Genomic DNA, 25,629 nt, shown 5'->3' with positions numbered 1-25,629 from the left:
CAGCCTTTCGAAGTCATGTGGGGGGAACCTCAAAATTGTTTTTGATCAGTTGGTTCATGTTAAGTGTCCTTTCCAATGCCCCAGTGGGAGCACAGCAGAAACACTGACGCATTGTTAGCTTAGCAGAGCATCGAAACAAGTAATTAATACTCATCTCCTCATAATTGTGACACCTGAAGGATTTCTCTATTATGAAGCCCTCATCTGTCTGAATGTTACAGCACCCTACAATGGATGAGATAGACAAACTCTCCAGGAGTTCGAATGCCAGGAGTGAGGAACCAGACAGCACTGACCAGTCACATGGTGAGAGTGGGAAAAGTGCCTGCACATACCTGGTGGAGTGTGTCAGAGTAAGTCTATTGGAGGTGGTTCAGCAAATAACAGTTCTCAAAAGTCATGATAAGGGTGACAAAATAATGACACCATTTAAATAAAAACAATACGTTTTTGGGGAAGCAAACAGAAGATTCAATTATCTGCAATTCAAATAGATCCTACATACCCCACCTCCCACCACCACTATTCTCTGATTTTGTTGAAGTTCATCACACATGAGGATCTCCTGTTGTAATAAGGAAAATAAAATGTCGCGCAATTATGAAGCTAAGAGGAATTGGCTACCCAGTAGAACTGCAGAGCCAAAGGTTGAGGATTGATATTATTTGAACAAGGAAAGATAAAAGCAGGAGTTGGATCCACAGCCTCTTAAACCTGTTCCACTTTACAGTGAGGTCACAGGTGCCCTGAATGTCAATTCCATTTACGCTTCTTTCCTCAAAATCTTGTCCAATAAAACAAACAATGTGTTCACATCATAGAATCCCTAGAATGTGGAAGCAGGCCATTTGACCCTTTAGTCCACACTGACCCTCTGAAGAGCATCTGCTACCCTATCCCTGAAACCCCACATTTCCCATAGCTAATCCACCTAGCCTGCACACCCCTGGACACTATGGGCCACTCAGCATGGCCAGTCCACCTAACCTACACAACTTTGGACGGAGAGGGAAAACAAAACAAGTAGTAACTGTCTAAGTTAAAATATTTCCATTTTGCAAATTATCCAGGGAAAATGCGTTAGCTTCTACCTCTCTAATCCAAGCTGTTTAGAGCAACAGATTTTTCTGTGTAAAAGTGTATGTCTGTTATTTTTGAAAATAAAAGACTTTTATCGCTAACTTAAGAACTGTTCTCTTAGTGCTTTTAGGAAATCAATGTTTTCCTTACATGTTGTGGCTTTAAATTTAAATGGATGGTTCACAATTACTGAGGGGATAAATAAATTCTTCTGAGTCTACTTCTATGAAAATCCAAATATCTTATACGTAAAGCAAATACAGAAGATAATACCACAATGTGACCATGTGAGCTAATAAAGAAGTTGGTGAGCATGAAAAGGTAGCCTACAAGAGGTGCTCACAAGAAAATAAAAGATGCCCTCGTCGTCATTCATGTGAAATCCTAACACATGGACTCTGTACCATTCACAAAACTATATGGTCACTGGGAAAAGGCAAATAAGCTCAGCTTAAAAATCCCAGGCCAATCTGTGGCCATAAAATCTTAAAACTTCTTCTTCCACCCCCTTAACAATTGAAAACTAGCCCAAGAGACCACTTTGATTCCAACTAATATTATTGGGTACCTATATATTACATGGCCTCACCCCCAATCCGAAACATATCTTGTTGGAGTAGATGTCTAAATCGCTCAGAGGTCCACCATGTGTAGTTGCACTTCTCTTGAATTGTTAGCAGTAAAGTTACTGATGAATATGTATCTTATCTTTATGCTTATTAATTGTATTTTTTTAACGTTTACAACAGATGAGTGAACTATTAAAGTGGTTTCCTGTCGGACAATTTGTTTCGGTAAAAATCTGCATTTTGGTCAAATTCATTTGCTTGAAGGGCGAACAAGAAAGCTTAAAATTGATATGCAAGTCAGGTGAGTTGGCCATGCTAAATTGCCTATAGTGTTAGGTGCATTAATCAGAGGGAAGTGGGTCTGGGTGGGTTGCTCTTCGGAGGGTTGGTGTGGACTTGTTGGGCCAAAGGATGTGTTTCCACACTACAGAGAATCTAATGTAGTAAATGTTTTATGCTGAATAACACAGATGCAAAAATAGAGCTAAATCGAATCAGAAAACAATGCAGAAAAGGAAGAAAACTATAACGAAAACAAAGTTAATCACCTGATGAAGGAACAGCGCTCCGAAAGCTACTGCTTCCAAATAAACCTGTTGGACTATAACCTGGTGTTGTGTGATTTTTGACTTTGTACACCCCAGTCCAAACACCAGCACCTCCAAATTATGACATAAACAGCTACTTTAGGAGACAACACAAATCTTAAAGGTACACATGCCAGTGTCTAAAATTCAGCTGTTTAAAAAATTCCAGCAATAAGTTAATCTTACAACAGGCAGGTGGGAAAGGAATTAAGATTGCAATGATTGCAATGTCAGCTTTTGGTTTCACAATCTCACATCTGGACACACAACATAGCTTTAATTATCTATCCAGCAGACAGAGAAAATGCTCTCAAGTGAACATCTGATTAAAGACAAAGTTTGAACATTGCTGGGTCCAGTTGTATAATTTCTCCACTGGCAGTTTCCAGAGCTTCCTGCTCTTTGTCATGTGCAGTTTCAGAAGAAGATGCCGCATTCCCTTGGCAACCTCCAATCCAGACGAGACAGTCAAGAGTCTGGAAGAACACAACAAGCCAGGCAGCGTCAGGAGGTGGAGAAGTCGATGTTTCAGGTGTAACCCTTACGCACCCACGCACACCCTCTTTGTTTTTAAGACAGTTCAAAAAGAGTACCAACTCTTGAAATGTGACTTTGTTGGTCTTTCCCTAGTGTGCCATCAAGCAATGCACTTTTTCCCTCCCATGTCTTTTCTCAGTGACTCTGTGTTTAAAGCATTAGTAACACTTATCAACTATTTGTCCTTTTTCACAGACTCTCTGTATGCTGTATCTGCCAGTCCACCAGCTACTTCATTCTGATCCGTAGCTCCAATTCCCACACCCCTGTTAAACTAATTTAAACCCTCCCAAAGAACTCTAGCAAACCTCCTGCCCAGGATATTGCTACCCCTCCAGTTCAGGTGCAATCTGTCCTCCTAGTACAGGCCCTACGTTTCCCAGAAGGTATCCCAATGATCCACATATTTGAAGCCCTCCCTCCTACACCAGACTTGCAGCCACATGTTCAGCTACACTTGCTCTCTAATCCTAACCTCACTAGCCCGTGGCACCGGTACCAATCCTGAGATTACTACTCTGGTCATCCTGCCTTTTAGCTTGCAACCTAACTCCCTATAATCATTTTTCAGGTCCTCATCCCTTTTCTGAGTTACATCATTCGTACCAAAGTGTACCATGACTTCTGGCTGCTCACAATCCCCTTAAGAATCTTGTCATCTCAATCTAAGACATCTCTGACCGTGGCACCCAGAAGGCAACAGACCATCCAGGAGTCTCGTTCATGACCACAGAATCTCCTGTTCCTTTCACCAATGAATCTCCTACCACTATTGCTGTCCTATTCTCAATTCTTGTCTTCTGAGCCAGAGAACCAGGCCCAGTGCCTGGAAGGATAGGCGTTGATAGGGTGAAGTTACAGTCAGTGTGAAAGGTTGAAATGTGTCTATTTTAATGCAAGAAATATCAGGAATAAGGGTGATGAACTTAGAGAATGGATCAGTACTTGTGGAGCTACAATGCTGTGGCCATTACGGAGACTTGGATATCACAGGGGTAGAAATGATTGTTGGTTGTTTCAGGGTTAGGTGTTTCAAAAGGAATAGGGAGGAAGGTAAAAGAGGTGGGGGAGTGGCATTGCTAACCAGGAATAGTATATTAGCTGCAGAAAGGGAGGTGGTCGAGGAGGGTTTGTCTACAGAGTCAGTATGGATGGAAGGAGAAACAGGAAAGGAGCAGTCACTTTATGGGAGCTTTCTATAGACTCCGCAATAGCAACAGAGACATGGAGAAGCAGATTGGGAGGCAGATTTTGGAAAGGTACAGAAACAACAAGGTTGTTGTCATGGGTGACTTTAACTTCCCTAGTATTGATTGCAACCTCGTTAGTACAAATAATTTGTCAGGCTTTGACAGCTGTGTCCAGTATGGACACCTGACTCAATATGTAGACATACCGACTAGAGGGGAGACCATATTGGATTTGGTGCTTGGCAACGAACCAGGTCAGGTGTCAGATCTCTCTGTGAAAGCGCATTTTGGCGATAGTGATCACAACTCCCTGACCTTCACTATACTCTTAGAGAGGGATTGGAGCAGAAGGTATGGGAAAGTATCTAATTGGGGGAGAAGGAATTACAATGCAATAAGGCAGGAACTGTGGAGCATAAACTGGGAACAGATATTCCCAAGGAAATGCACGACAAATGTGGAGGTTGTTTAGGGAGCACTTGCTGCATGTGCAGGTTTGCCTTACTGATGCATGGGAGGAAGGAATCTTGGATGACAAGAGATGTAGAACATCTTGTCAAGAGGGAGAAGGAAGCTTACTTAAGGTTGAGGAGGCAACAATCAGACAGGGCTCCAATGGGTTACAAGGTAGCCAGGAAGGAACTGAAGAATGGACTTAGGAGAGCTAGAAGGGGGCACAAAAAAGCCTTAGGTGAGTAGGATTAAGGAAAACCCTAAGGTGTTCTACACTGATGTGAAGAACAAGAGGATGGCCAGAGTGAGAGATCGTGGAGGGAACTTGCACCTGGAGTCGGAGGAGGTAGGGAAGGTCCTTAAATTAATACTTTGCTTCAGTATTCACGAGTGAGGGGGACCTTTTCGTTTCTAAAGACAGCATGAAGGAGGCTGATATGCTCGAACAGATTGATGTTAAGGAGATGTTAAGGATGTTATGGAAATTTTAAAAAACACGAGGCTAGATAAGTCCTCTGGGCCAGATGGGATATACCCACAGTTACTACAGGAAGTGAGGGAAGAGACTGCTACACCTTCGGCGATGATCTTTGCATTCTCACTGTCCACTGGAGTAGTAGCAGATGATTGGAGGGTGGCAAACATTGTTCAAAAAAAAGAGAATAGGGATAACCCCAATAATGAGTCAGTCTTTTGTCTGTAGTGTGCAAAGAATTGGAGAGGATTCTGAGGAACAGGATTTACGATTATTTGGAAAAAGCATAGTTGGAGTAGAGATAATCTGCCAAGCTTTGACAGTGGCAGATCATGCCTCACAAGCCTTATTGAATTATTTGAGGATGTGACAAAACACATTGAAAGTAGAGCAGTGAATGTGGTGTATATGGATTTTAGCAAGGCGTTTGATAAGGTTCCCCATGGTAGGCTCGTTCAGAAAGTAGGGAGGCATGGGATATAGGGAAGTTTGGCTGTCTGGATACAGAATTGGTTGGCCCACAGAAGACAGAGGGTGTGAAATGGAAAGTATTCAGCCTGGAGCTCGGTGATCAGTGATGTTCCACAGGGATCTGTTCTGGGACCTCTGCTCTTTGTAATTTTTATAAATGACTTGGATGAGGAAGTGGAATGGTAGGTTAGTAAGTTTGCCAATGACATGAAGGTTGGAGGAGTTGTGGATCGTGCGGAGGGCTGTTGTAGGTTGCAACGGGACATTGACAGTATGCAGAACTGGGCTGATAAGTGGCAGATGGAATTCAACGTGGAAAAGCGTGAAGTGGTTCATTTTGGAAGGATGAATTTGAATGCAGAATACAGGGTTAAAGGCACGATCCTTGGCAGTGTGGAGGAACAGAGGGGTCTTGGGGTCGATGTCTATAGATAAAGTTGCCATCCAGGTTGATAGTGTTGTCAAGAAGGCATATGGTGTGTTGGCTTTCATTATCAGGGGGGATCGAGTTTAAGAGCTGCGAGGTTCTGCTGCAGCTCTATAAAGCCCTGGTTAGACCACATTTGGATTATTACATTCAGTTCTGGTTGCCTCATTATAGGAAAGATGTGGAAGCTTTAGAAAGGGTGCAGAGGAGATTTACCAAGATGCTGCCGGGACTAGAGGGCATGTCTTATGAAAAAAGGTTGTGGGAGCTAGGGCTATTCTCATTAGAGTGAAGGAGGATGAGAGGTGACTTGATAGAGGTGTATAAGATGATAAGAGGCAATAGATAGCGTGAATAGCCAGAGACTTTTTCCCAGAGCTGCAATGTCTATCAAGAGGGTGCATAATTTTAAGCTGATTGAAGGAAGATTTAGGGGTGACGTCAGAAGTATGTTTTGTGTGGTGGGTGCTTGGAATACACTGCCAGCAGTGGTAGTAGAGTCAGATACATTAGGGACATTTAAGCAACTCTTGGATGGGCACATGGATGATAGTAAAATGAAGGGCAGGGAAGTTAGTTTAATCTGAGAGTAGGATAAAGAGTCAGCACAACATCAAGGGCTGGAGTCCTATACTGTTCTTACCACCAAATGCATGTTATTTCACAACTAATTTTTCATAAACTTCAGCCCATACTAGGTTTTGTCTTGACCTTCTTGCTGAACACTGCAATTTTTCTCCCTCCATCCCCTCTCCGACATTCCTGCCCATGTGTGAAATACGGTTAGCTGTACAGTAGGACAACTTGGATTAACCCCAACAGGTCCTGGTTGAACTCCTGCAGCTCATCAGCCAGCTGACAATCACGTTCATATCTTTCCAGTTCACTAACCCACAAAACACTGGACTGTGTCCTGTCATAATTATTCGCCCTCCTCAAACACCTCAGTTCATCGATTAGCTGCTATGCTCATGATAAAATACTGCCCAGCATTGTGGATACTGAACATATCCATGTAAAATATTTTCAGTAAACTTAATTTGCCTCATAATGCTGCCAAGAGCTTTCCAAGAGCAGTGTCCATTGAACAGGAAAGGGAGTATGGATCAGAAGAGCTGGAAACTGAAGCTGACAGAAGGAACTGAAGTCGGACTATGTCTACCATCAAAAATTATTGCATGGGTTCACATTAACATGCTGATTAAATAGGAAGTGCTGAAACTTTTCAAAATCCCCAGTAGCTTAATACATAAATTCCCCACAGAATAAAACTACTTCTTGCATTTATATTGCAACTCTTTAGCAAAGTAAAGCATCCCCAGATGGGTCACTGGAGAATTACCAAAATAAAATGACACTGAGCTGCACAAGGAGATATTAAGGCATGACCAAAAGGTTGGTGAGGTAGACAGGTTTCAAAAGGAGCTGAAAATGTGTTGCTGGAAAAGTGCAGCAGGTCAGGCAGCATCCAAGGAGCAGGAGAATCGACGTTTCGGGCATGAGCCCTTCTTCAGGATTCCTGAAGAAGGGCTCATGCCCGAAACGTCGACTCTCCTGCTCGTTGGATGCTGCCTGACCTGCTGCGCTTTTCCAGCAACACATTTTCAGCTCTGATTTCCAGCCTCTGCAGTCCTCACTTTCTCCTAGAAGGTTTCAAAAGGAAGAAGAAAGGCTTGGGAAAGGACTGTCAAAGCAAAGATATCTAAGAAGTGAATTTTAGATCTTAGGACCCAAGCAGTTGAAGGAATTGCTGCTAATGGTGGGTGACAGAAAATCAGGAATGTGCTGTACTCCAGAGTGCCGTCTATGTTCAGGAAAGTCAGGTTCAAATCCTGCCATGGCAGATGGTGAAATCTGAATTGAAAAATTTAAAAAATCTAATTGTCATTAGGCTAGCTTTTAATCATGTAACCATCACCAACTGTTGTAAATACCCATCTGGTACACTTAACGACTTGGATGGTCTGGCCTACCTGTGACTCTGGACCTACAGAACCATGGTTGATTCTTTAAGTGCCCTCTAAAATGTCCTAGCAAGCTATTCAGTTCAAGGGCAATGAGTGATAGACAAAGTATGTTGGCCCTGTCAATGATGCCCAGCTTCCATGAAAGAATAAAAATATCAGCCAGATCTCTCCCAAGCCTCTTACTCCTTAACTTAATATCAGACACATTCATGTAGATTCCCAGAGAGCTGGGGGATTCCCATCAGAAGCATAAGCTTTGTGGCTTCCAAGAGGTACTCTGATGTTCATGTCTGGGAGTATGTCCATTGTCCAACTGTGGGGAGACTGGAAGATTTGGTCAAATTTTCTAGCATTAATCCACACTGGCACTTCACAGCATTAAGGAACTGCTGCATCTCAGAGGAACTGTTTTCACAGGAGATGGTATGCCCTTTCACCTTAGGCTGGTATGGCTGTGATGGCTACCAAGCATGTGAGATTAGATTAGATTCCTTACAGCGTGGAAACAGGCCCTTCAGCCCAACAAGTTCACACCAAACCTCCGAAGACCAACCCATCCAGACCCATTTCCCTCTGATTAATGCACCTAACACTGTGGGCAATTTAACTTGGCCAATCCACTTGATCTGCATATCTTTGCACTGTGGGAGGAAACCAGGGCACCCAAATGAAACCCGTGCAGACACGTGGAGAACGTGCAAACTCCACACAGACAGTTGCCCAATGCTGGAATCAAACCAGGGGACCCTGGCGCTGTGAGGCTGCAGTGCTAACCACTGAGCCACTGTGATGCCCAAAGGCAGTTGGTGACAAGTTACACCAGCATCATATACTTCTCCAAAACAAAAGGGAAGATGTCCGCAAGGAAAATAAATTTCCCATTTGCACTGCCCATCTAACCTCTGGAGGAACACATGACTTATTCCATCTTGGTCATGACAACATAACTACTTAAGGAGTAAAATAAGGCACTAGAATCAAACATCCATGAGATAAAGGTTAACTTGGTGTCTTTTATCTGGGTTAGACCTTGCCAGATGCTGGTCTTCAGGCATCAAAACACAAAGAAAAGAAAATTGACTTAAGACTGACACACACATTCTCTAAAGTGCCCAGTTGTGAAATAACCCCCTCAGTCCATCAAGTGGTCAATCTCCAACTTGCACACCAAATAGTTGTTACTGGAGACTAAGGATTAAAGGAAACCATCCAGTCCATTGTGCCTTCATCAGCTCTTTGAAAGAACTATCCAATCAATTTCCCGATCTTCGACACCCCACACCCTGCCCCAATAACCCAACAAATTGCATTCTTATCAAGCACTGATGAAATTCCCTCTTGGAAGTAATTATTGAATCTACCTCCAACATTTGGTCAGGCAGGGCATTCCACGTCACAACAACTCACGACCTAAATACATTTCTCCCAACCCACCCTTCAGTTCTTTTGTCATTACCTTTAATCTGCATCATCTGCTTGTTGACCCTCCAGCCAGTGGAACAGGTTTAATTCGAGAAAGTTTCCCATTTGAGAACATGAAGCTTCCATTTATACAGAAGATCAATCTGTTCAGCTATTGCAGTCATCATTTGAGAGTGGATCAAGCAAATTCTTCTCTCTGGGCCCACTATCTGGAAGCTGAACTGTACTGAGAGACATCCACTGCAATAGCAGTAACTTGCTGCCTGTTTAGAATGCTACTCACACAAACCCAGTTTGTGGAAGAGACAGTACTCTGCATCATATTTAAAGAATATGAGTACAAGTGTTCATCAGGGAAGTTATATACTTCTGACTTCAATTGACAGATATAACATCTAAAAGCAAATTACATTATTGCCTTGCAATATATTCCAGTCCTTGTTTTAGTAAAGAACTACTGCATCAATCAATTATCACACCATACACAAACAAGCTCATCTCCAGGAACTATGTTGTGTTTCATGGTGATGATGGATATTGTAAGTCAGATGGCTATCTGGTGTTGAGGTAATTTGCTCAGCTGCTGTTGTGAGACCTTGTACATTTACAGTGCACATAATTCCATCTATTCTTACTTTCTAATTTTTGTGGTTATGAATAGAATGTGACTAAGAACAATACAGTGCATTGTAATTTTTACCTCTCTTTTGGGACGACGTTTCAACTATTTGCATGCTTTCCTGACAGACCTCCTACATTCCACTCTCTACCCACTTGAATTTATCACTTTTTCACTTCATTTCTAAACTTGCTGCCAGCATTCTAACTTGCACTATGTCCCAGTTGCCAGTTACCTCTTTGCTTACTTGCCATCATTTGAATTTCTGCTCCAGACATGTCTCGATTTTAAAATTCTCATCGTCTCAAGTACTTTTGCCTTAATGTGGTGAGCTAAAGCTTCCAGGCCTCCAAACTCTAGAATTTCCTCCTCACCTCAAGCATTACATCAGACTTTCCCATTAGGGTCACACATTGGATTATCTCATGTTTCCTTATGCGACTTGGTATCAAGAATGCAATGTGAACACCTTATGACGTTACTGCATATGTTTTGCTACACAGAGTCAAAGAGTCATACAGCAAGGAAACAGACTCCTCAGTCCAACCAGTCCATGCTGACCATAACTCCAAACTAATCTACTCCTACCTGCCTGCCTGCTTGCGCTTGTTCCATATTCTTCCAAGCATTTCGCATTCGTGTATTGATCCAAATGTCTTAAATGTTGTAACTGTACCTGCAGCACTTCCTCAGAAAGTCCATTCCACACACAAACCACTCTCTTAAAAAAAAGCCTCTCATATCTTTAAATTTTCTTCGCTCACCTTAAAAATATGCTCCCCTGGCGTTGAAATCCTCCACCACTAGAAAAGGACACCTGCCATTCACCTTATCTGTACTCCTCATGAATTTGTAAAGCTCCTACACTCCAGCCTAGCCATCTAACTCAAACTCTCCATTCCCAGTAACATTCTGATAAATCTCTTCTGAACACTCTCCAGCTTAATACCACCTTTCCTATTATAGGATGACCAGAAATGGACACAGTACTCCAGAAGAGGCCTCATCAGTGTTCTGTACAACCTCAACATAATGTCCCAACTGCTATACTCAAGTGGCTGAGCAATGAAGGCAAGCATGCTAGACACCTTCTTAACCATCCTATTTATATGTGATGCAAACTTCAAAGGAATTATGTACCTGAACCCTGAGGTCTCCCTGTTTTACAACACGATGCAGGGCCCTAGTTTAAAAGATGCTACATAAATACAAGTTGTAATGACACTCTATTATTAGGCAGTGATTAAGATTTCTGCGTATAGTGCATTAAATCAATCTCAGTTTTGATATAATCGCAAAAAGATGTTTAAGAAGTCAGTTCCCACAACAAATCATGTGTGGTCAGCACTAGGAGAATGAGACACGATTCCTCAGATATGGTTGCCAAGAGTCCATTCTGGCAACGCTCAGAACTATTAATACAAATTAAACAAAGTTATGAAACTCTCTGTACTTTACAGTTTTAGAACAATAAGCAACATGAACAAGACCTGGACTTCAAGATAGGTTCACAATGCAGAGCAAATGGTGGCCATTCTGCCCACATAGCTTCTACTGGCTTTTAATTGTGCTATCTAATTCATCCCAACTCTGAGGCTCTTTCCCCTGTAGTCCTGCAAACCTTTCTTCTCCCTGTAAAGATCCAAGTTCCTCATAAAGGTTGCAACTGAATCTGATTCCAGCACACGTTCAAGTCTGCATGTTACCTCAGTGCAACTCACTGCATCACCTAGATATTCTGCCAATTATCAGAAATGTGTGTCCTATGGTTACTGATTTCGGCTGCCACTGGAAACAGTTTCTCCATATAAATTATAAACAGAACATTAAAAAAAAACCTTTTGAATGGAGAGCATTAATTATTCTGATTTGTCAATTAAAATTGATTAGTGATTTGGAGTTAATAAAAGGTCAAGAAGAGAGCAGTTTGTTGTTCTCACTGATGAAAATGTTCCATGCCCTACTACTAAGCCTGGTTCAGAGAGTAAGAATGATGTCCCTCTGCACCAATGAAACTGCACTGACCTCTCACTTCCTGTTCAGAATTCCATTTGTTTCCCTCCATACCAGCAGCCTGGATCTCATCAACCCACTAGCAAAAGAACAGGCTTCAAGCTGTGCTTGCCGGGGCAAGATTGCACAACCCCTGCCGGGCCACTTTAACCATCTGCGGCGCCTGCTGACACTGTTCCTGCCAACAGTGCTAATTCAAAATGCTTGGTTCTGTGCCATTTTCTACAGTTTACAAAAAAGAATCAATTTAAATATACAACGGGACCCCCTACACTGTGTTACAAACTGAGTACACAAGGGGCCAAAGCAAGTCAGGAACATTAAGGAAGTATGCTCCTAGTAGCTTAATTGCTCCTCTACTGTCCACCAGAGGGCATGTGCATCTGTGCAGATCTCTCACAACCCCTCAAAAACAGCGTTAAATACAATTATATCACAAGCCCCAGCCAAAGCAGAGAGGGTTGGTTTAAAGCGATTTCAACCATGGCTGGAATCACACTGTCGCGAGCGCCTGGGATTGATTTTGAACTGGCAGGTAGTTTCGAGAAACACTCTTAGAGCAAGGAAGACGCGCAAAGATTGAGGGATAGAATCTCAGAGCTGAGGCCCTCATCACCCAATGATGTGGCTTCCAATGGTGAATGTGCGAGAGGCCAGAATTGGAGAGGTGCAATGTTCTCAGAGAGTTGTAGGGCTGGAATCTTTAGTAGAATGATACCAAGAAGGGATGTGAACACGAAAGATCAGAGTTTGAAAACTAAAGGTCAGTGTCACCCGCCAAGTCCAGGTGTAATGGCTGAACAGGACTTCATTCATTGAACAGGACAGTTTCCACATAAATTCAAGTCCAAAGATGTGCAGGTCAGGTGAATTGGCCATGCTAAATTGTCCATAGTGTTAAGTGCATTAGTCAGAGGGAAATGTGTCTGGGTGGGTTACTCTTCAGAGGGTCAGAATGGACTGGTTGGGCTGAAGAGCCTGTTTCCACACTGTAGGTAATTATATCTAATCTACAGAAGGCAAAATGCCACCTCAGCAATTTATTTCAGAGACAAATTACTACTTACACAGCCAATTGATTATTAAATTTTTCACGTGCATTTCTAGTTTGGCAGCCTCCTCATTTAATAAGCAGAATGTTTAGGACAAGATTGGTTTCTCCCTCCTGGCTCTTTTTCGCTGCATCATCAGAGCAAATGAAAATGCATTTGGTTATCAGCAATTGGCTGCAAGCCCAACTGACCCTTCCATTCCATTATACAGCATTGCTAATTTATCTCAGGGATACATCACCTAACCTGTTGTGCATTTCCTACATTATGACACCGACTGTGCTGCCGAAGTATTTCATTGGCTGTAAATTGCTTTGTAAAAGGTACCATCAAAAAGGCATGTGAAAATAGCATCCAGCACACAGGGACAGCACCACCCCGGATCTCCACTCTTCACAATAGTGATATAGGATCTTTTACATCCTCTGTTCCCACTCTTGCACTGTTACTTCTGAAGTCTTTCCAGGGCCCACTCTTGGACTTCTCCTACTTTGGAATAACAAACCAGATCTCTGAGATATTAGCTTTTGATCACCTACTTTGACTGCCCAATTCCACTTGATCCGCTGCTATAACCCTAATCAATGCCTTTGTTCACTCTAGACGTAGCCATTCCAATGCTCACCTGCTGGGTTCCCAGTTTCTGTTCTGCACAACCCCTCACCGATCATCCCTTGTGCTTGCTAGTCTATTTTATCTGCCAGTCCAGAAGACCTCAATTTAAAATATGCCTTCTTGCTTTCCAATCTTTAGCACGTGAAGGCATTGGGAGGGGATGGAGAAAAAAATTGACAAGAATGGTTCAGGGGCTAAGGAACTTCCGTTATGTGAACAGAACAGAACAACCATGGCTGCTCTCCTGGGGTGACAAAAAATTTCATCAAGGCAGTCAAGACCGTGACAAGTCTAAACATAGACAGAAGGACCAGAAGACATGGGAGTAGAAGGAGGGCATTCAACACATCGAATGTGCTCTGCTGTTCAATGAGATCATGCCTGATCTGATAATCCTCAACTCCACTTTCCTACCTGTTTCCCATAACCCTTATTAATTAAAATCTGTCTGTCTTAGCCTTTATTACTGTCAGAAAAGAAATTACTGCTGGTCTCATTCTTAAGTGGGCAACCCCTTATTCTGAGATTATGCCCTCTGGTCCTAGACTCTCCCACAAGGGGGAAACCATGTTCACCTTGGCAAAAGAAGATCAAGAACCAGAGGACACTGATTTGAAGTGACTGACAATGAAGGCAATGACAAAATTAGGAAAACAGTTTTTGTGCAACAAATGGTCAGAATCCAGAATGCACCACCAGTGGGTTTGTGGGAGCAGATACAATCACTGTTTATAAAAAGAAATGGGATACTTACTGAAAAGAAAACAAAATGTAGTGCTCTGGGCAAATTAGGGTTTGAGTGGCACTGGCTGAGTTGTTCTGATGGAGAGACAGCATAACCATAATGGGCCAAATGGTTTCCTTCCTTGTTATAACCATTTAGTATACTTTTCAGCCTACATTGTCTTGATAACCTCTTCATGGCTGCCTAATCCATCAAGGTCATCGCACTTTCAGTTATGACCACTTGAGCATTCTCAAGTCAAATGACTCCATACAGACATTGCTCCCTTTGCTACCTCTGACCTAGATTCTGAAGTTAATTGCCAAAATCTCTCCAACTCTCTCTACTCTTTTAAGGGGTTTGTCAAAGCTTACTTCCTTCACTAAACTTTTGCTCATCTATTCTGTTGTTTCTCTATATGGCTCAGTGTCAAATACCATTTGATAATCCTGTGACATGCGTTGAGACATTTTTCCATATTCAACCATGTTGTCGATGCTGTTGTCAATCTGTACAGGGAGGCAGTGCCTCTTTTTAATGTTTCAGATAAAAGACACCACCTCAAACAACGTAGCTCCACCTCAGAAATGCACAGCAGTGTAAACCTAGATAATGTGATCAAGTTTATACACTTATGGAATTTTTTTTTTGAGGATGTAACTCTGAAGATGGACTAGGGAGATCCAGTAGGTGTAGTGTACCTGGACTTTCAGAAAGCTTTTGATAAAGTCCCACATAGGAGGTTAGTGAGCAAAATTAGGGCGCATGGTATTGGGGCAAAGTACTAACTTGGATTGAAAGTTGGTTGGCTGACAGGAAACAAGGAGTAGTGATAAACGGCTCCATTTCGGAATGGCAGGCAGTGACCAGTGGGGTACCGCAGGGATCAGTGCTGGGACCGCAGCTTTTTACAACATATATTAATGATACAGAAGATGGTATTAGTAATAACATTAGCAAATTTGCTGATGAAACTAAGCTGAGTGGCAGGGTGAAATGTGAGGAGAGTACAGGGTGACTTGGACAGGTTAGGTGAGTGGTCAGATGCACGGCAGATGCAGTTTAATGTGGATAAATGTATGGTTATCCATTTTGGTGGCAAGAACAGGAAGGCAGATTACTACCTAAATCTGCAGATACAGCAGGTAGTAAAGAAGGCTAATAGCATGCTGGCCTTCATAACAAGAGGGATTGAGTATAGAAGCAAAGAGGCTCTTCTGCAGCTGTACAGGGCCCTGGTGAGACCACATCTGCAGTACTGTGTGCAGTTCTGGTCTCCAAATTTGAGGAAAGACATTCTGGCTATTGAGGGAATGCAGCATAGGTTCATGAGGTCAATTCCTGGAATGGCGGGACTACCTTATGCTGAAAGACTGGAGCAACTGGGCTTGTATACCCTTGAGTTTAGAAGACTTAGAGGGGATCTGACTGAGACATATAAGATTATTAAAGGATTGGAAACTCTGGAGGCAGGAAACATGTTTCCGCTGATGGGCGAGTGCCGAACCAGAGGACACAACTTAAAAATATGGGGTAGACCATTTAGGACAGAGTTGAGGAGAAACTTCTTCACCCAGAGAGTGGTGGCTGTGTGGAATGCTCTGCCCCAGAGGGCAGTGGAGGCCCAGTCTCTGGATTCATTTAAGAAAGAGTTGGATACAGCTCTCAAGGATAGTGGAATCAAGAGTTATAAGGCAGGAACAGGATACTGATTAAGGATGATCAGCCATGATCATATTGAATGGTGGTGCAGGATCGAAGGGCAGAATGGCCTACTCCTGCACCTATTGTCTATTGTCACTGGAACTTGAATCCATAATCTTCTGAAGAACTAAAATTGTTCCATGTTCTAATCATGCAGATCTTCTCTGCAGTGCCACTACAATCAATCTGCAACATCACAACATTAACTGCACATAATTTCCTAGGTGTGAGCTAAGCAAGGAAGGTTTAATACAGGTCTAGCATTGCTTCCTACTTTTTAATTCTAATCCGTTAGAAATAGATCTCAGTGCCTGGTTTACTTTCTTTTTAAAAAATGGCCTTGTTGACTTATAGTGTGACTATAATATCTCCAATAATCTTACATCTCTTGGTAATCTAAAATCTCTGTCTCTCTTTCCTTAAAAATGCTTAAAGCTTCTGGATCCACTGCCTTTTAAGGAAGGGAATTGCAAAGACTCCTCGATCCTCAGAGAAGGCTTTTTCCTTCATCTGTGTAAAAATAAGGGTTCGCCTATTTAATAAATTATTACCCCAATTCACTCAGGGTCTTGTATCTTTCAGCTCAGTCACCTCTGAGTCTTCTAAACTCCAGACCTAGCCTGTTTTTCAGACTTGACCTGTGTAGCATTTCCGAGCTCAGTTGGCTGGATGGCTGGTTTGCAATGCAATGTGATGCCAACATGCAGGATTAATTCCTGTACCAGTTTAGGATTGCATGAAGGTCCTGTATTCTCAACCTTGCACCTCACCCGAGGTGCACTGATCCTCAGGATAAACCACCACCAGTCGTTTCTCTCGAATAAGACAGTAGCCCTATGGTCCTTTGAGACTATGGCAACTTTCCTTCCTTTATACAGCTATTCCTCATAAGGCAATCTGTTCATTCCAACCTGTAATGATTGGTGTATTTGCAGACCATTAAATTGCCCTATCATACAATGAGATCATGGTTGATCTATAACCTAACTCCAGTTACATGCCTTGGTTCTATGTCTCTTACTTATTTAACAAAAATCTATCTGGGAGAAACAGGTTTACAGATTCTTTTTTAATTCACTCTCTTACGTTACAAAATAGCTGTTGCAATATAGTTCCTTTATGGATCCTGGTGTCTGGCATCATTGTGCTTTCAAGCTGGGTGACTGTCAGGTGACTTTTATTGCAATGTGAAGCTTCCAGAAAGTTGCATACCAACCGCGAGAGAAAAATCAAAGTTTCACACCCTGCTTTCTACTATGTTAATTTTGTACATATTGAGCTTTGGTGTACTGAAATTTTCAAGCGCTTAGCACAGCCTGGTCAGGTGATCACAGTAGCCATTTAAGGTCAATGCCTGTCCCTTTTTTAAAAATTAGTTTAATCCATGAAAGTGGAAGAGTGTGGTGCTGGAAAAGCACAGCCGGTCAGGCAGCATCCGAGGAGCAGAAGAATCAACGTTATGGACATGTCCTCCATCAGGAAGGGCTTCATTTCTGATAGAGTGCTCATGCCCGAAATGTCAATTCTCCTGCTCCTCGGATGCTGCCTGACCTGCTGTGCTTTTCCAGCACCACACTCTCGACTCTGATCTCCAGCATCTGCAGTCCTCACTTTCTCCTAGTTAATACACAAAGCTCTCATGCTACAATCCAGTGATGGAAGGTGAATGTCAACAACTCGTGTTTACCATCATCATGTCACTCATATAATAACGAAGCACCCAATTCAACTTATCGTTGTTCTACTGCATTTTCCACAATGTCAGAACTACCTCTGCACCTTATGACCAATGAAGTACTTTAGAAACATGGTCACTGAAATGTGGCAGCCAAATTGCATACTGCAAACTCACACAATGAAAATGTGATGATGACCAGATTGTTAAGATATCACTTGACAGATAAATATTGGCTCAGGAAACCTCTCTCATTTGTTGCATACTGCCACTGGATCTTTCATATCCACATGAGAAAGCGTCGTGGCCTTTTTGTTTAAATATCTCACTTGAAAGCAAAAGCTTTTCAGGCAAAGCTCCCTCAGTGTTGCACTGCAATTATGGTCGATATTTTTGCATGCAAGACTCTGGGACAAACATTCTCCTGTCCCAGAGGCAACAGTGCTTTACACTGAACCTTGACCACAAGAGATGCAATTTGACTTGTTCAGTGTTTGCAGCATTTTCTGTCCTTATTCGCTGAAATAAAGCCGACAATCTGAATTAATTTTTTTCTTTCATTTTAACTACCCTTGGCTCCAAAATTCAGTATGTCACACTCCTCTAGATCACTTACATCATTAGACTAGGGCATCAGTTTTCCAGAGGGCATACTGAGACAGGCTTCTATTATGTGCAGGTGCAGCTCTCTCAGACCACCCACATTTTAGTCGAGGGTCAGACTGCTCAAAGCACAAACATCACTCTATATTTTTATGCCTTTGCATCAACATCTAGGGTACACAGCATCTAAACTACAGTTTACAAACCATATGTGGTCCTAGAAGTCAGAGCACCAAGTCAAAAAAGACCCAGGCAACTGAACACTTGCAATGTAGATCTTATTTTTAACTGAGAAAACAAACCCAAAGTGGCTTTTCAAAGGGAAAAATAGAGACTGCACCTTGCAGCTGATAACAGGTGAGGTTTAGTGGACATCAAGAGGAGTAAAAAAGATTGATTTTAAGGCGGCTCTTGAAAGAGAGATAGTGATAGACAGTAATCGAGATAAAGAGAGAAATAGATGGATAGAGATAGATAGAGATGTGGAGATTGAGGGAGAGAAATGTAGAGAATATAGATATAGAAAAAGAGATACATGGATAGAGCAAGATTATAGCGAGCACAAGATATAGTGAGCCAGAGAAATAGAAATAGATATAGAGAGAGGGATATAGAAACATAGAGAACATAGAGAAAGTCATATTATGAGAGAGAGACAGAGATATAGAGATAGACTGAGAGAGCGCAAGAAATAAAGAGTGAGGTAGAGAAAGAGAGATAGATGTATAGAGAAAGAAAGCATGAGAGGTATAGAAAAAGAGATGAAGAGAAAGAGAACAAAAGATTACAAAGAAAGAGAGATATATATTTATATGGACAGAATCAGACACAGACACACATACACAGCTCAACAAGTCTGGCAGTATCTATGGAGAGAAATCAGAGTTAACATTGAAGGTCCAGTGACTCTTCTTCAGAACTGATGATAGCTAGGAAAAAGATTATGTGCAGAAGATCGGGTATGGGAGGGGGGCGCTGAAGGAGTAAATGAGAGGTGGAGATCGAGGCCAAAAGGAAAGAACATTGGACAGACAAAACAGTGGATAACAGTCAGTCTAGGAGAATGAATAGCTACTAATGGGGACTATTATTGGCTAACCACTGGTTGTGTAGAATAGCCTGCTATGTGATCACAAGGCCATTGTGTGGAAGTTGGTGTAAAGGTATGGAAGATGGTGTTCATGTCCTAAAACTATTGAACTTGATATTGAGTCCTAAAGGGTGAAAGGTGCCCAAGTGGAAAATGAGGTGTTGTTCTTCTAGCTTGTGCTGAGCTTCACTAGAGCACTGCAGCAAGCCTGAGACAGAGATGTTGGCCAGGGAAGTGGCAGGCAACTGGAAGCTCAGGTTCATTTTTGCAGACAGAGCATAACTGTTCTGCAAGGCAGTTCCCCAGTCTACGCTTCATTTCCTCAATGTAGAGAGGACCACATTGTGAGCAGTAAATGCAGTAGACAAGATTGATTGCAGTGCAAGTAATGTGCTGCTTCACCTAGACAGCTTGTTTGGTCCTTTGTGTACTGAGGGGGGAGAAAGTAAACGGGCAAGTGTTCCAGCACCTGCAGTTCTTTCAGTTTTTACATTTAGGTAGCATCTTCCCTGACCTCAACTCAACCCAAAATGTTTTTGGGAGCCTACGTACACTTTGAAGTATAATCACTGATGTAACATAGCAAATCGGCAGCCAAGTTTCTCACTGCAAGAACCCACAAATAAGTATGATAATAACCATCAATGTTGGTCAAGGGACAAATACTAAATACTAGTGAAACCATGCCTGTTCTTTTTTTGAGATAGCAGTGAGGCATCTTTTATCTTCAACTAAGAGGGCAGGAGATCAGCCTAATTATCACTGACAATAATTATGGTATTTTTCAAGGAAGATTAAATCTTGATTTAACCACAGACAATAAAGCTTTCCCTCAACTTGGCTAAAAAAAAGACAACATTTGTTCCTTGTGTTAACCCTAACAATATGTATAAGGTGCACTAAAAACCACAAGTGTGTGGAATATCCCTGTTAACAGTGTTAACTATCAGTGTGCTCCATTCCTCATGGGCACCATAATAAGTGCTCTTGAGACAAGTTAGATGCACCACAAAGTCAAGTGATAACTAACAGCAACTAGAAACTGATTGCAAGGTCACATAAGCTGATAATTGGCTCCCCTGCTATGAAACTATCACCAGCACCCATACAATAAAGAGGATGCTAATGCAACTGAAGAGAAGATGTTTTACTAAGGTTAATTCATATAATTCCAGATGTCGATCTTAACAGTTAAGCCAGAGAGCAGTTTCCCTCAGTTCTTTACTAAAACATTGATGATTCAGACTAGGGGAAAGGAGAACAATTCAAGAGGAGAGAGTGGAAAGAGGATCAGCTGGACAAAGAAGACCGTTTTGTTTCATTACGGTAACATTTCTGTACTCTAATTTTAAACAGTTATTTGCTCGACAATTGAGATTTTAAAATCTAAAATACCAAGTAGGAAGATATTGTCTCAGCTTCGCATCAAAACTTCAAAAAATATCTTTTTCACAGCTATTATTCAAGTTCTGCCGAACAAAAGTCTAAAGTAATTAGAGGTATCAGTTGTGTTTCAATTCACTCACTTCAAGAAATTAAGATAATGACATCTCCAAAGCCTTATTACAACCCTCATTTTCACCATCCTACACCTTTTTATGCCGTGGCACCACTCCCAACAAATAGGGAATGCTATATAAATCATTCATGTGCCCCTCAAATCTTCCTTGGCTCATGTGGGATGTAAAGCAACTTTCCTTTATATAGCATATATTAGACAGTAAAATACCTAAGGGGTTTTACAGAACAGTTATCAGGTAGATTACAAGATTGAGCCATGTAGTTATAAGCGACCAAAACACACATCAAACAAACAACTTTATGGAGAGTGGAGAGGTTGAGACTCCGTGAACCTGCACTCCAAGTTCGCCCAAGGGCCTTACCATTAAGTGTATAAGTTCTACTAAAATTTGCTTTCCCAAAGTTTAACTCCAATTAAACTCCATCTGCCACTTCTCTGCCCATTGACTCATCTGATCAAGATCCCATTGTAATCCAAGGTACCTTCTTCGCTGTCCACTACACCTCCAGTTTTGGTGTCATCTGCAAACTTACTAACTATACCTCCTATGTTCACATCCAAATCATTTATATAAATGACGAAAAGTAGTGGACCCAGCACAGATCCTTGTGCCACTCCACTGGTCACAGGCCTCCTGTCTGAAACAACAACCCTCCATCACCACCCTCCGTCTTCCACTTTTGAGCCAGTTCTGAATCCAAATGGCTAGTTTTCCCTGTAGTCCATGAGGTCTAACCTTACTAATCAGTCTCCCATGGGGAACCTTGCCAAATGCCTTACTGAAGTTCATATAGATCACATCTACCGCTCTGCCCTCATCAATCTTCTTTGTTATTTCTTCAAAAAACTCAATCAAGTTTGTGAGACATGATTTCCCACACACAAAACCATGTTGACAATCCATAATCAGTTCTTGCCTTTCCAAATACATGTACATTGTGTCCCTCAGGATTCCCTCCAACAACTTGCCCACCTCAGACGTCAGGCTCACCGGTCTATAGTTTTTGGATTAGTGGTGCTGGAAGAGCACAGCAGTTCAGGTAGCATCCAAGGAGCAGCAAAATCGACATTTCGGGCAAAAGCCCTTCATCAGGAATAAAGGATCTATAGTTCCTTGACTTGTCCTTACCACCTTTCTTAAACAATGGCACCACGTTTGCCAACCTCCAGTCTTCCGGCACCTCACCTGTGACTATCGATGATACAAATATCTCAGCAAGAGGCCCAGCAATCACTTCCCTAGCTTCCCACAGAGTTCTAGGGTACACCTGATCAGGTCCTAGGGATTTATCCACTTTTATGCACTTCAAGACATCCAGCACTTTCTCCTCTATAATACGGACATTTTTCAAGATGCCACCTCTATTTCCCTACATTCTATATCTTCCATGTCCTTTTCCACAGTAAACACTTCTTTTCAAGTTATAATTCCCTCTCTCTGCATTTGCAACGGGACAGTGAAATATTGTTATAGTGTGCTTAAAATCAATCACAGTCATTTCAAGGGTTTTGTTTTTGCAAATTATGCATCTTGCTTAACTCACCTTTAACGAATTCCTACACTGCATTTCAGAACTCCTTTAATTTTTCCTGTAATTCATGTTTTTCCTTATATATCTAATTGTAATTGCCAACTTAATGATTTTGTTATCAGCTTACATGAGGTTTCCTATGGTTTATTTCGTTTGAATATCTGTGGGCATGAACAGGTTAGTCCGAAGGGTCTGTTTCCATGCTGTACATCTCTATGACTCTATGTAATTGCATGATTGTTGTTGTGTTATATCTTACGGTTTGTATGTCAACATACACTTGAGACATGTTCATGTCAACACTATCATGGCATGTGACTTGAAAATATTAAGGTTCATACACCATCTTACTGCAGGGATCACTTGAAGCATGGAACATGACTGGAAGGAAGCATGTTGCTCTCTATCACGTCTATGTCTCTAAAATCAAATTATGTCTTTGTGAAAGTAATGTTCACACATAATAGCTAACTGCAATAAAGTTCTGTTGGACTCTTCAATACCGAATATCCATTTACAGTTATGGGACAAGATGATAAGCTTTAGATCAGCATCAGGTAAAATACTTTGAGACAAAACTCACATTATTGTTAATGGTGATAAACATTTATAAAAGTGACTCCAATACCTTTGAGGCAAATATTTGGAAAACAAATTGAAGACCCCACTGGAAAATGGCTTTGAATAACAAAGAGTTCAGAAGCTGACCAAAATTTAAAAGACTGCAGATGCTGGAAATCTGAAAAAAAAACAGAATGCTGGAAAAACTCAGCAGGCCTATGAATAGGGAAACAGAATTAACATTTCAAGTCCAGTATGGCTCTGAAGAAATCTGCCATTGACTCTTAGGCAACTATTCCAGCACCTCACCTGTGACTATCGATGATACAACAGCATCATATGGCTTCACATGTATCTCTATGGCCAGAAACTCAGATTTGAAACAGGTTATAAGCCACTAGAAATGATATGCTGGAAACTGCTGAGTGAACTGCCACATCTGCAGCTTCTATTTATCAAAGTGCAAGGACATAAATTTCAAATGAGATATAAAGCCAGTACCAGAATAATTATGTCTAATCACTGGAGACTTCAATATGCAGTGAACTGTGAAAATCAGATTAACAGTGGATCTCAAGTAAGGGATTTGTGGAATGTCTACATGATGGGTTTTTTATTGGAGCAGCTTGCCAACTAGGAAACAGGCAATTCTGGATTGGGTGATGTGTAATGAGACAGACTTGATTAAAGAGCTTAATGTGAATAAATCATAGGAAGGGTTTGACTGGTTATGGGCAGGATGTTCGCAGGTGAGACTAGATTAGGTTGGGATATCTGGTCAGCATGGACAGGTTGGACCGAAGGGTCTATTTCCATGCTGTAAATCTCTATGACTCCGAATCCCAAGGGGGCAATGACAACAATGTGACAGAACTCACCCTGCAGCTTGAGAGGGAGAAGCTGACCAGAGTTGATTGGAAGGGCAGCCTAGCAGGGAAGACAGTGGATCAGTAATAACAGGAGCTTCTGGGAGTAATTCAGAAGTCACATCAGAAATTCATCCCAAGGAAGAAGAAACATGCTAAGGGGAAGGTGACAAAACCATGGCTGAGAAAGGAAGTCAAGGACAACATAAAAACAAAATAAAAAGCAAACAATGTGATAAAGATCAGTGGAAAACCAGAGGAACAGCAACCCTTTAAAAGTTGGTTTATGCTGCATTGCTGTATTTTCTTGCAACGTTGGCAGAGAAGGGATTAACATCTCCAACACAAAGTTATGCTCAAAAGCCAAGGGAAAATGACATTATCCAGCGACTAATTTCCTCATGATTCTGAGACATTAGACATTCTTCTTAGAGGACAGAGGAGAATGAAAGTGTTACGCAATGAGACAGTAGATACAGAACTACCAAAGCTAAGCGCTGTAGATAGTGCAAGTTAGAATTGCAACTACGATACTTGTGAATGAGCAAATGTTGTTTTAATTTCACTCACTAATGAGGGACCTTATGAAAAGGCTGCTGGAAATCAAACACACCACCAACCCTGGCTCACCCTTATTTATTCTACCAGTTATATCCTCAAAAATCTCCAGTACATATGTTAAGCACGATTTGCCTTTCACAAATCCATGCTGGCTTTGTCCAATTCTGTTAATGCTTTACAAAGGTTCTGTTATCACATCTTTTATACTCTACACTAACATTTTCCCCATGACTAAAGTTAAATTAACTTGGCTGTTTCTCTCTATTTTCTGTTTTTTCTCTCTCTTTCTCCCTCTCCTTAAATAATGTGGTTACATTTTCCATCCTCCAATCTAAAGGAACTGCTCCAGAATATATTGAACTTTAGAATGACCATCAATGCACTTAATATTTCCAGGATCACTTTCTTTAGCGCTATGGGATATAGATTATCAGCCTGTGATAATTGATAATTCATTAACCCCATTAAAATGTCCCCAGCACCATTTTCTTGCTAAGTACTGATTTAGATCAATTTCACTCTCTCATTAGACCCATAGGTCCCTCATGATTCTGAGAGGTTGAATGCACTCTTGTGTGAAGACAGAGCCAAAGTAAGTGCTTAATTTTTCTATGTTTTATTTGTTCCCCGATTCTGACTATAACTGACCTACATTTGGATCTCATAATCCATCTTACTGGAGATCACTTGAAGAGCAGCATGCCACTGGAAGCATGGTGTTTGCTGTAACCTCATAGCATGACTTTACCCAAGACACTTATATGCCTGTGAATGTTATATTTGCATATCGTTAACTAAACATAAAAAAAATCTTCTGGATTCTTCAGTATCATGATCAGTTTCTGGTGTTATGGGACACACCAAATAAAACACCCATGAGAGACAAACTCACATCGATTGTACTAAATTTCTGGAAGGCCCCTGGGAGAATTGCTGAACAGAGAGACCTGGGGTGCAGGTACATAGATCCTTGAAAGTGGCATCACAGCAGACAGGTTGGTGAAGGCATTTGGCACCCTTGCCTTCTTTGGTCAGAGCACTGACTGTAGGAGTTGGGATGTCATGTTGCTGCTGTATAAGACGTTGGTGAGGTCATTTTGGAGTACTGCATACAGTGCTGGTCACCCTGCTAGAGGAAGGATGTTATTAAACTGCAAAGTGTGCAAGAAATATTCACAAGGATGTTACTGAGACTGGAAAGCCCGAGTTATAAAGGAGAGATGGGATAGGCTCGGATATTTTTCACAGCAGCGTAGCAAGCTGAAAGGTGACCTTATAGAGGGTTATAAAATCATGAGGGGCATAGATAAGGTG

General features: G+C 41.6%; 1 protein-coding gene across 3 annotated transcripts in view; it reads right to left on the bottom strand.

Annotated features, from left to right (window-relative positions):
- LOC132817259 (partitioning defective 3 homolog B-like) overlaps positions 1-25,629 on the bottom strand; it is a 993,739-nt gene that overhangs the window by 819,342 nt on the left and 148,768 nt on the right. The window contains exon 1 of one of the 3 annotated variants that reach the window (XM_060827626.1): positions 9,213-9,331. The exons of the other annotated variants lie outside the window; for them this stretch is intronic. The gene's annotated coding sequence lies outside the window, so the exon portion shown is untranslated. Of the gene's footprint in view, positions 1-9,212; positions 9,332-25,629 lie in introns of those variants that run through there. 3 annotated transcript variants of the gene reach the window in all.

The sequence above is a fragment of the Hemiscyllium ocellatum genome, chromosome 7 (assembly GCF_020745735.1).
Source record: "Hemiscyllium ocellatum isolate sHemOce1 chromosome 7, sHemOce1.pat.X.cur, whole genome shotgun sequence".
Classification (NCBI taxonomy): domain Eukaryota; kingdom Metazoa; phylum Chordata; class Chondrichthyes; order Orectolobiformes; family Hemiscylliidae; genus Hemiscyllium; species Hemiscyllium ocellatum.
This window is presented reverse-complemented; position numbering and strand designations above follow the sequence as displayed.